The sequence below is a fragment of the Cricetulus griseus genome, chromosome X (genome assembly GCF_003668045.3).
Source record: "Cricetulus griseus strain 17A/GY chromosome X, alternate assembly CriGri-PICRH-1.0, whole genome shotgun sequence".
Taxonomy (NCBI): Eukaryota; Metazoa; Chordata; class Mammalia; order Rodentia; family Cricetidae; genus Cricetulus; species Cricetulus griseus.
The window spans coordinates 18,033,822-18,043,045 of NC_048604.1; the positions used below are offsets into that span (position 1 = coordinate 18,033,822).

Here is a 9,224-nt window from a genome sequence, read left to right on the forward strand (position 1 = left end):
CTGGTTACTTGTTAGTGTTTTTTTTTCTGATTACTTTGTTATTGTTTTTCATTCAATTCATATTGTTTTATATGAAGTATATGCTGTGCACTGGACTGTTACCAAGCCATGCCTGGTGCCTGTTTATTTTGCCAATAGGCCTGTCCACACTCCAGGTACTCTATTGCAAATGTCTTCCCTTCTCCTCTCATCATCTCTAAAGCCTCCCTTAATTACAGCCTGGCAGGGGAGATATATGATCAGGAGGGTGGTTTTTCCTCTGAGTGAGGCTTATCCCGTACACACAGCTGTGGTGACCCCTGGGATTTCCCCAAATGTGGGAAACCGGATAGCATAATTTGTGGTAATATGGGAAATGAAACATTAAATATAAAAATAAAATAAAACAAAAATATGAAATTTCCCTGTGTGCCCAACCCTTAGTAATGATTGGGAGCTCAGGACCACCTAGCTAGCTTGGAAGCAAGCTGAGTTGTAGTCAGAATTATCTGTTTGAACCCTGTGGATGACAGGGAAAAGAGCCCTGGAAGTAACAATGATCTTACAGGAGAGGATTGATTTAATAATGAAGATGTGGGGGATGGAAGAGCCGGGGACGTATCTCAGTGGTGGTGTACATTAAACCTTGGCTTTGATGCTCAGCAGTACCCCAAACAAAAGAAAGTGTTAGCAAGTCATCCAGGTATTGTCTCCCCAGGCAAAACCAATCAAAGCTCACCTTGTGTCATCATGGGTATTTGTGTGCCTCTGGGAGGTGGAAGGGAGCTCATGCCGTGGACGATGATTAACTTAAACTTCAGCCATCTTTGCTATTCCGTATCAGGGAGATGGGTAGGACTTAACATAATCACATTTAGACTCAAATAGAAGTGCAAGCCTGAATGAGAGCAGCAGCCCACCACCTTCATTGTATCGCGAAGCCACTGTGGCAGACACGCACACCCCCAACATATGTGAGGTCCAGGACAAATGAAGGAAGGGAGTTCCAACAACCATACGCTTAAAGATTTACAAGATAGAAATTATGCTAACACTTTAATGCTGTGTTCTTGAGCTGGGCATGGTGGTCCATATATGTAATCCTAGCACTGAAGAGGTTGGAAGCAGAAGGATTGCTGAGAGTTCCAGACTAGCCTGGGTTACAGAGTGAGACCTTGTCTCAAACACACAAAACAAACAAAAAGGGAAAAAATATGTTGTCTGCTCCTGCCTTCACAGGTGAAGCATAGCTTTGAATCATTTGGAAGTCCAGGATTACAATGGAAATATTCTTTTGAGATAGGGTCTTTCTATGTAGCTCTGGATGGCCTGGAACTCACTATGTACAGATGAGTGTATCAGGCTTTCTCTGTACCACCAACTCCCAAATAATGACATGGAGACTTCTTATTAACTGTAAAGCTTAGCCTAATTTATGCTTGTTTCTAACTAGCTCTTATAACTTAACCCATTTCTATTCATCTACATGCTACCAAGTGGCCATTCAGCTCTTTATTGAACCAATTAGAAGGCACCTTGGCAAAGATGCATCTTCACAGTGTGCAAAAAGATTATTTCACAACAGTTGAAGCTGTCCTTTAACTGCCTAGTACTGGGGTTAAAGGCATACACCACCATGGGCCCACTACATTCCAAATTCTAAGTTAGGCAGGAAGAGTTTAGGAGGGACTTCCAGGCAGAGGAGATGAACCTAGGAAGGGGAGAGATACCAGAGGAGACAGAGAGGAAGCAGAACATACAGGAGGAGAGTAAAAGCCATGAGCCACTTGGTAGCGTGCAGATGAATAAAAATGGGTTAAGTTATAAGAGCTAGTTAGAAACAAGCATTCTTTCTTTTGAATCAGAGTTTCACCATATAGCTATGGCTATCCTAGATTTCACTATGTAGACCAGGGTATTTTAGAAACCATAGAGACTGTCGATGTCCCCAGTGCTGGGTTGAAGGTGTTTGCCACCAGACCTAACCCTCTAGTGCAACTTTTGTATTGAAATACTTTTCAGTGTTTCTATACTCTTGCAACCAGTCTGCTTTCTGCCTCCTTAGAATTGTAGAATTTGATTTCTCAGGGCCACTAGGTACAGCCTCGTTTGGAGTCTTCATGACACTTTTTTCATGTGGGCAGAAACCAAGACTGACAGTCTGGCTACAAAGCTGGCAACTTATGGGCAGTAAAAGGCTGTGCTTATGAGTTTCTATTGATGAGCACTCAACCAACACACACACATAAACACAGGCACACATGCAGCATACAGAGGCATGCTCAGAGACAGGATCAGTAATTCTAAAGCTTTTGATGTGGGCACATCTTTGTTTCAGACAGCTTTAATGCAGAATGGATGGCCTCAGAAGACCAATCATAAAATCCATCTAATAACACGTAATGTAGCTGGGTTGCATCTAAGTATTTTATATACCTCCTGTTCTCATCTCTCTTACTTAAATGCTCTATTGTAAAAATCAGTGTGCACAGTAGAAGGAACTGCTCCATTTTCCAAAAGGTGATGGGTTCACTGCTAATAATCTGGTCTCTGGACCTCCTTTATAGTTTTGGGATATCAGACCACGTAACAGTGTAGTCATCTTACCAAAATCCTGATTATTTTTGGCCCTTTTCTGTCTTGTTAACTGTCACCCAACAACAGGTGCTAAGAACACAGCAGCTGCTGAGAAGCACATACTTCAAAGTCCCTTGGCCCCATTTTTCCTCATTGTTCACCAGTCAAACAGCATCCTCAGGTTTTTGTACATCCAATCCATATGTTTCTGAAGCATGCATGTGTAAATGACCAAAAGGCAGATTTGGAAAAGCAATTCATTGTCAAAGATCCCTCAGGATCCATCTTATTCAACTATGAACCAGATGTCTCATTTTCCCAGTAGGAAATAGACTTTGAACTAGGAAAGTTCACATTCTATTCTCTACTCATCTAAACACAGTGAGAGGATTTCCAAATTGGTTAAGTGCGCCGCTTCTATCCCAAAGCAATAGAGCATGCTTTGTATTGTATAGGCTGTCACTGGAGTGGGGCTGTGACTATGGAAACCTGTGTTGTGCTTCAAATGCCCTATATAAATTCAGTAAGACCTCCAGGAAGTCACAAATTTTAGTAGTCTTTCTCAATCAGTGGAGGAGAATCATGCCTTGCCTACCATGTCACATGAGATAAAAGACATCTACACAAAGCTTCAAGGTTGAAGAAGGAAATATAATCAGAATTCCAAAGTGCTTTGTACTATAGCAATGAGATTTTCTCATTTTGAAGCCTAATGCAGTTGAGCCTTCCTAAATTCGATGATGTCCATGTATTCCTAGAGATTACTAGGACGTATGAAGGAAGGATCTTTAGAAGGACCATCTATGCTAACTGTCTGGCAAGTCAGAGCTTAGATACATTCATGGCGTGTACATGAGTACTACAGCCACCATGAGTTTACTGTGAAGAGTCCCTTTCTTTATTGACTCACTTTTGTCATTAGCAAGTATTTCTGAGATGCAGCCAGAACCAGCATCCATGCGACTTCTGCCTGCCGCTCCCGATTCCATCTTCTGGAGTCCCAGGGTTCAAAGGTGTGCATCCTTCCTCAGAATGGCTCTCTAGACAGTTGAAGACAGCTCTCATCATGTCTCCCCTTCTGCAGAGGACTTATTTTCTTTAGCATCAAATTCCACACCCATCCCCCTGCTGCCAATCCTAGAAGCCCCCACCCCCATGCCCTGAGCATGTGCCCTGATATCCCCAAGAGGAGCTCAGGAATCTCCTTCTAACCATACCACACACAAGGCTTTGGGCCAAAGAGGCTCATGAGGGGAGGCACCCAGCTGGCTCTCCTTCAGCACTCTGTCAAGTGCCCTGGAGGGCCTGGAAGGTTTGTTTTCATAACTTGCATTCTTTTTGAACAGTATAGATTTTTGGAAGGTCTTGGAATGTCTCAGAAGAAAAACTAATAATGACAAGCGTTAAACAAAAAGCAGAATTGAAAACCGATTAATGCCCAAATTATTTTGTGCAAGTGAAAGGGTAGATATATTCCGATAGTTTGCAAGGCTGTTTTCTGGAGGAAGGTAAAGATGCTTAGATAAATGTAGCAGTGTTTGAAGATGCAGCCCTCTGTTTCTCAGGCTCCTCGTCTTCTATGCCAACGATGTGGTTAACATTCTCTATGACTCTTCTGCAGGGATGTTACTGAGGGAAGATCTAGTAAGTCATCCTGCTCCACTTGTCTTTAGTTGACTTAAAAAGTCATTGATTTGGGGAGGTTTCACAGGGCAAACATGTGATGTTGGTTTCCCACTGTCTTTTCTGGGGATGATTGATTCACCTAGCTGAAACATTCTAAAGTGAAAAGTTGCATCTCACTGTCTTATCTGATGACTGTTGCCTTTCAGTGATCTCCCTGTCCTGGGGGAAGGGGAATTTCAAGACTGGGTATGGGAAGATTACATTTTTCTATCTCCCCTGTCCTCCAGGGGAAGGTAGCCTTCCGGCTTATCTTCTCCTGTTCTCAAGGGAAAGGGTGGCTTTGGTGGCTTTGTATCGTAATGATTAACTGAAAACAACCCAAAAGACACCAACTATTAAATAGTTCTAACCAGCAATTTAGATTAGGAGAAGTTAAGCTGTATATTAGTTACTTTTCTGTTGCTGTGATAAAATGTCACAAATCGAGGCAACTTAAGGAAGGAAGACTATTTGGGCTTACAGTCTCAAAGGGAGAGTCTATAATGGCTGGAGCAAGAAATAGTAGGGAGATCTAACTGCAAAGCTATAAACTCTCAAAGCCTGTACCTAGTAACATACTTTCTTCATCAAGGTCACATCTCCTAAAGGTACATAATAGCCTCTAAACAGTGTCACCAACTGGAGCCCGAATGTTCAGTTCTGTGAGTCTATAGGGAACATTTGCATTCAAAGCACTGCATGGACCTTCCAGTGACCCACAGGCAGCAAGCCCCAGCAGTCAGTGTAGATCTTTGCTTCTCTACAACTCTCTATATTAGCCCCAGGCCTACAACTGCAAAACAACATGGGGTTTGTTGGTCCTAGCTTCTGTCTTTGTTTCGCTGGTTTTGTTTTTCAGAAGGAGACTCATGTATCCAAGGCTGGCCTCAACCTGTTGTGTAGCAGAGAATGGCCTTCAACTTCTGATGCTCTCCAACCACTGCTTCCATCTCTGGAGTACTGGAATTACAGACAACATGTGTCACCATGCCCAATTTAGGTGGTGCTAGGGCTTGAACCCAGGACTTCATGTATATTAAGCCTCCCACCACCACCTTTCTGGATGTCTGAATAAATCTTTTTCTTTTCCCCATGTTTGCCCTGGAGTCTTTGACCTTTGAAGTGAGAAACAACAAACTTGCCCAGAGGTGGCTTTGCTCTGTAGAACTCTAGAGTGCTCTTCCATTTTCCTGAGCCCTAGGGCTTAACTCCTGGGTGTTTCAGTCTCTCTCTGCCTTTTTTTTGTTTTAATGCTCCATTGTCACCACCTTAAAATACTTTAAAATTGCAACTGGATGGTGGTGGTACACACCTCTAGTCCTAGCACTTGGGAGGCAGAGGCAGGCAGATCTCTGTGAGTTCAAGGTCAACCTGATCTACAAAGCTACACAGAGAAACCCTGACTGGAAAAAAAACCGAAAATACTTTAAAATTGGGCTAACCAGATGGCTCAACAGGTAAAGGCACTTGCTACCAAGGCTTCTGACTTGAGTTAGATCCCCAGGAGATGGAGAGAACTGACTTCTACAAGTTGTCTTCTATATCCACATGCATGCTACGGCATATGCCCCTACCCCAGAAGGAATTAATTAATGTAAATCAATACTTGGAAATTTAAATAATAGATTCTAAATTTTCATCCTTTTTGTATTCTTTCAATTCTGTAGGCAGCCTGATGAGGTCAGGATTACTCTTAAGGCCTGAATAAGGAGAGCCTCTCTCTACTCTGGGCCTTACTCTGTGAAAAAACTCCCCTGTCCACTTGTATGGTGGTTAGAAAAGAAAAGGCCTTGATTTATAGTATTTGCTGAATTCCCTGATGGGAAGAATCCCATCACAGCCAGTTTCAGGTACCCAATGTGATATCACCAAAACCTGGTAGAGAAGAATTATTCCAAATTCCTGTCATAAACGTGTGTATGGCACTTCTAGCATACCCACTGTGTTGTAGTTCAAACACCAAATGAATTAATGAACAAACATATGGTTGTTTCAATCACGTGGACAAAATTATAAAGAAATGGGGAACATTTTATTGGAAGTTGGAGAACGATGGCAAGGAAGTTGGCTGACGTATATTCTCATGTCTTGCAAGGTGGAACTTGCAAGTAATGAAACCAGGTATTTAGTTGAGGAGACTTCTAAGCAAAAGATTGAAGGGCTAGCTTACTGTCTCCTGTTGACATAGAGAAAATTCACTATACCAGGTACCCAGGTATAGTGGCCTCTATTATCTCAGAACTTGGGAGGCAGAGGTAGGAAATTACCTATCACTACAAGTTTAAGGCCAGTCTTGTGTACACGGTGAGTTCCAGGCCAGCTAGGGCTATACAGTGAGACACTGTCTCGAAAATTGGAAAGGGAAGAAGAATAGAAGGAACACTGGAAGGCAGGGAGACAGGAAGGGAGGGAAGGTCAGAGAGGGAGGGGAAGCAAGGGGGCAAAGGCAAAAGGGAAGGGAAACAGGGGAGTTTGGGAAAATTAATCCATTTTTACATAGTTCTGAAAGACAAATGTGGGTGAGGGGACCTCAAAGCTTACTATGGAGAGGATATGATGGCATTAGTGGAACAACCATTTGCTCAAATGATTATGGATGGGATTCACAGATTAAATCTGCCATTTTCTCAAAAGTTAGGAATAGAGATGGGTGATAGCCTCAAGGATGCTGCCAGTTTGAACTAAAGGGAATAGAGAAAGCTGGATGGAATGAAGAAAGGCTGTGGAGTGTACTGGTCTCAGGACCAAGCTATATAGAGCTATTCAGCAGCAGAACGCTCTAGTGTTACAGGAGAGCCTTTCACAGACTGTCAGGGTTCACAACCCTACCACAGACCAAAGAATTTTTCTCTCCAGCTTCAAAGACAAAGACTGTGTTTCCAGTCCTAGGGACAGTGTGACCCTACCCAGTCACACTTGTCCATCAAGGACAAAGCACTGTTCCAAGTGAGTTCCAAGTAGATATGACTTTAGCAAGGAACTAATAGAGCAGGATAGTCACCGAGATCCTATCACCCAAGGGGGCCTGAAGGACACAAAACTGAACCAAAGATGGATATTCTCATGCCCTAAGTTCTAATGGAATCTGCATTGCTCAACTCAGGAGTATTTTGGAGCCCATGACTTTCTCCCTACAGATTTTTCTGTCTTGCTGTAGGCATGTCTGTTTTCTGCTTGCCACACTTGTACTTTGGAAGCACATAAACTGTCAAGTTTCACAGGTTTACAGTTGGAAAGGAATCTGGCCTGAAGATGAGTCATAACTCCTATCTCACCTTTGTGTGGGTCAGATAATATCTCAGTGAAATTTTAGACTTCAGAATTATGGAGCAGCTGCTGGAGTGACTGAAGGCTTTGGCACTGTTAGAGTTGAATATGTATATCTTATGTATGGGAAGAGCATGAATCTGGTGAATAGGTCCCTGGAATTAAGGCTTTCTGTAAGTGAACTAGACAGGTCCTCTAAGCACTCTTCCTGAAGGGGTCATTTTCCCATCTCCATCATCGATAGATGGGTCCAGTGTTAGCACAATCGCCAGATGTCAGTTTAGGGAGAATCTCTCAGTCTTGATCTCTTGAAGCATTTATCTAATTATTATTTATCAATAAAAACTCGGGAGTCAGATATCAGGGTAAGAACCTGAATGATCAGAGAAGCAGGGGAGAAGTGACCAGTGACCTCCTCCTCTCTTTGTCCTTTCTCAATCCAAAAGGACTGAGAATCTCTCTAAGCCCCACCCTACCACTTCCTGTGTCTCTCTATATGTCCTGGGTCCTTTATGGCTAATTTTGGTCAGCTAGTAGCTAGCTTCTTCCTCTGAGTCAAAGTAATTCTATTGGCAGTCTCGGGAGTGTCAGAGTGCCAGCAAAATATGCCACAATACTCCCTGATCCCCCTGGTCTGTCTTTAGTAGAAATTTTGCTGAGGTGGAATACCAAGAATTCTCCCTACCTTTAATATCTCCTTCCAGTAATTTCCTATCCACTGGCCCCTCCATGCTGTTTCTTAGCTATAAATACAGATCTTTAATTAGCTCCAAGAGTGAAGCTAGGTGTGGTGGTACACAACATTTTTTTAAAAAACTCTGTAGTTTCTTTTTTAAAATTTAAATTAGAAGCAATCTTGCTTTACATGTCAATCCCAGTTCCCTTTCCCCACTCCTCTCCTGCCTCCCCCTGACCCCCTATCTCATCCCTTTTCTGATCCCCAGGGAGGTTGAGGCCTTCCTTGGGGGCTCTTCAAAGTCTGTCATATCATTTGGAGCAGGGCCTAGGCCCTCCCCCATGTGTCTAGGCTGAGAGAGTATCCCTCTATGTGGAATGGGCTCCCAAAGTCCATTCCTATACTAGGAATATATTCTGATTCACTACCAGAGGCCCCATAGATTGGCCAGGCCTTCTAGCTGACACTCATGTTCAGGGGGTCTGGATCAGTCCTATGCTGGTTCCCCAGCTATCAGTCTGGGGTCCATGAACTCCCCCTTGTTCAGGTCAGCTGGTTCTGTAGTTTCTCCAGCCTGGTTTTGACCCCTTTGTTCATCACTCCTCCCTCTCTGCAACTGGATTCCAGGAGATCAGTTCAGTGTTTGGCTGTGGGTGTCTGCTTCTGCTCCCATCAGCTACTGGATGAAAGCTCTAGGATGGCATATAAGGTAGTCATCAATTTCTTTATCGGGGAAGGGCATTTAGGGTAGCCTCTCCACTATTGTTTAGATTGTTAGTTGGGGTCATCCTTGCAGATCATTGGACATTTCCCTAGTGCCAAATTTCTCTTTAAGCCTATAATGGCTCCCTCTATTATGGTATCTCTTTTCTTGCTCTTCTCTATTCTTCCCCCCCTACACCATCTTTCTGCTCCCTCATGTCCTCCTCTTCCCTCCTCTTCTCCCCTTCTCATTCTCCTAGCTCCCTCTCCCCTCCCTCATGCTCCTAATTTGCTCAGGAGATCTTGTCCCTTCCCCTTCTCCAGGGGACCATGTATGTCTCTCTTAGGGTCCTCCTTG

General features: G+C 43.4%; 1 non-coding gene across 1 annotated transcript; it reads left to right on the forward strand.

The window, feature by feature from the left end:
- Positions 1-208: 208 nt before the first annotated feature.
- On the forward strand, positions 209-365 carry LOC113837590. Its single transcript, XR_003488267.1, has one exon. It is a non-coding gene; the product is annotated as a U1 spliceosomal RNA (small nuclear RNA).
- The last annotated feature ends 8,859 nt before the right edge of the window (positions 366-9,224 follow it).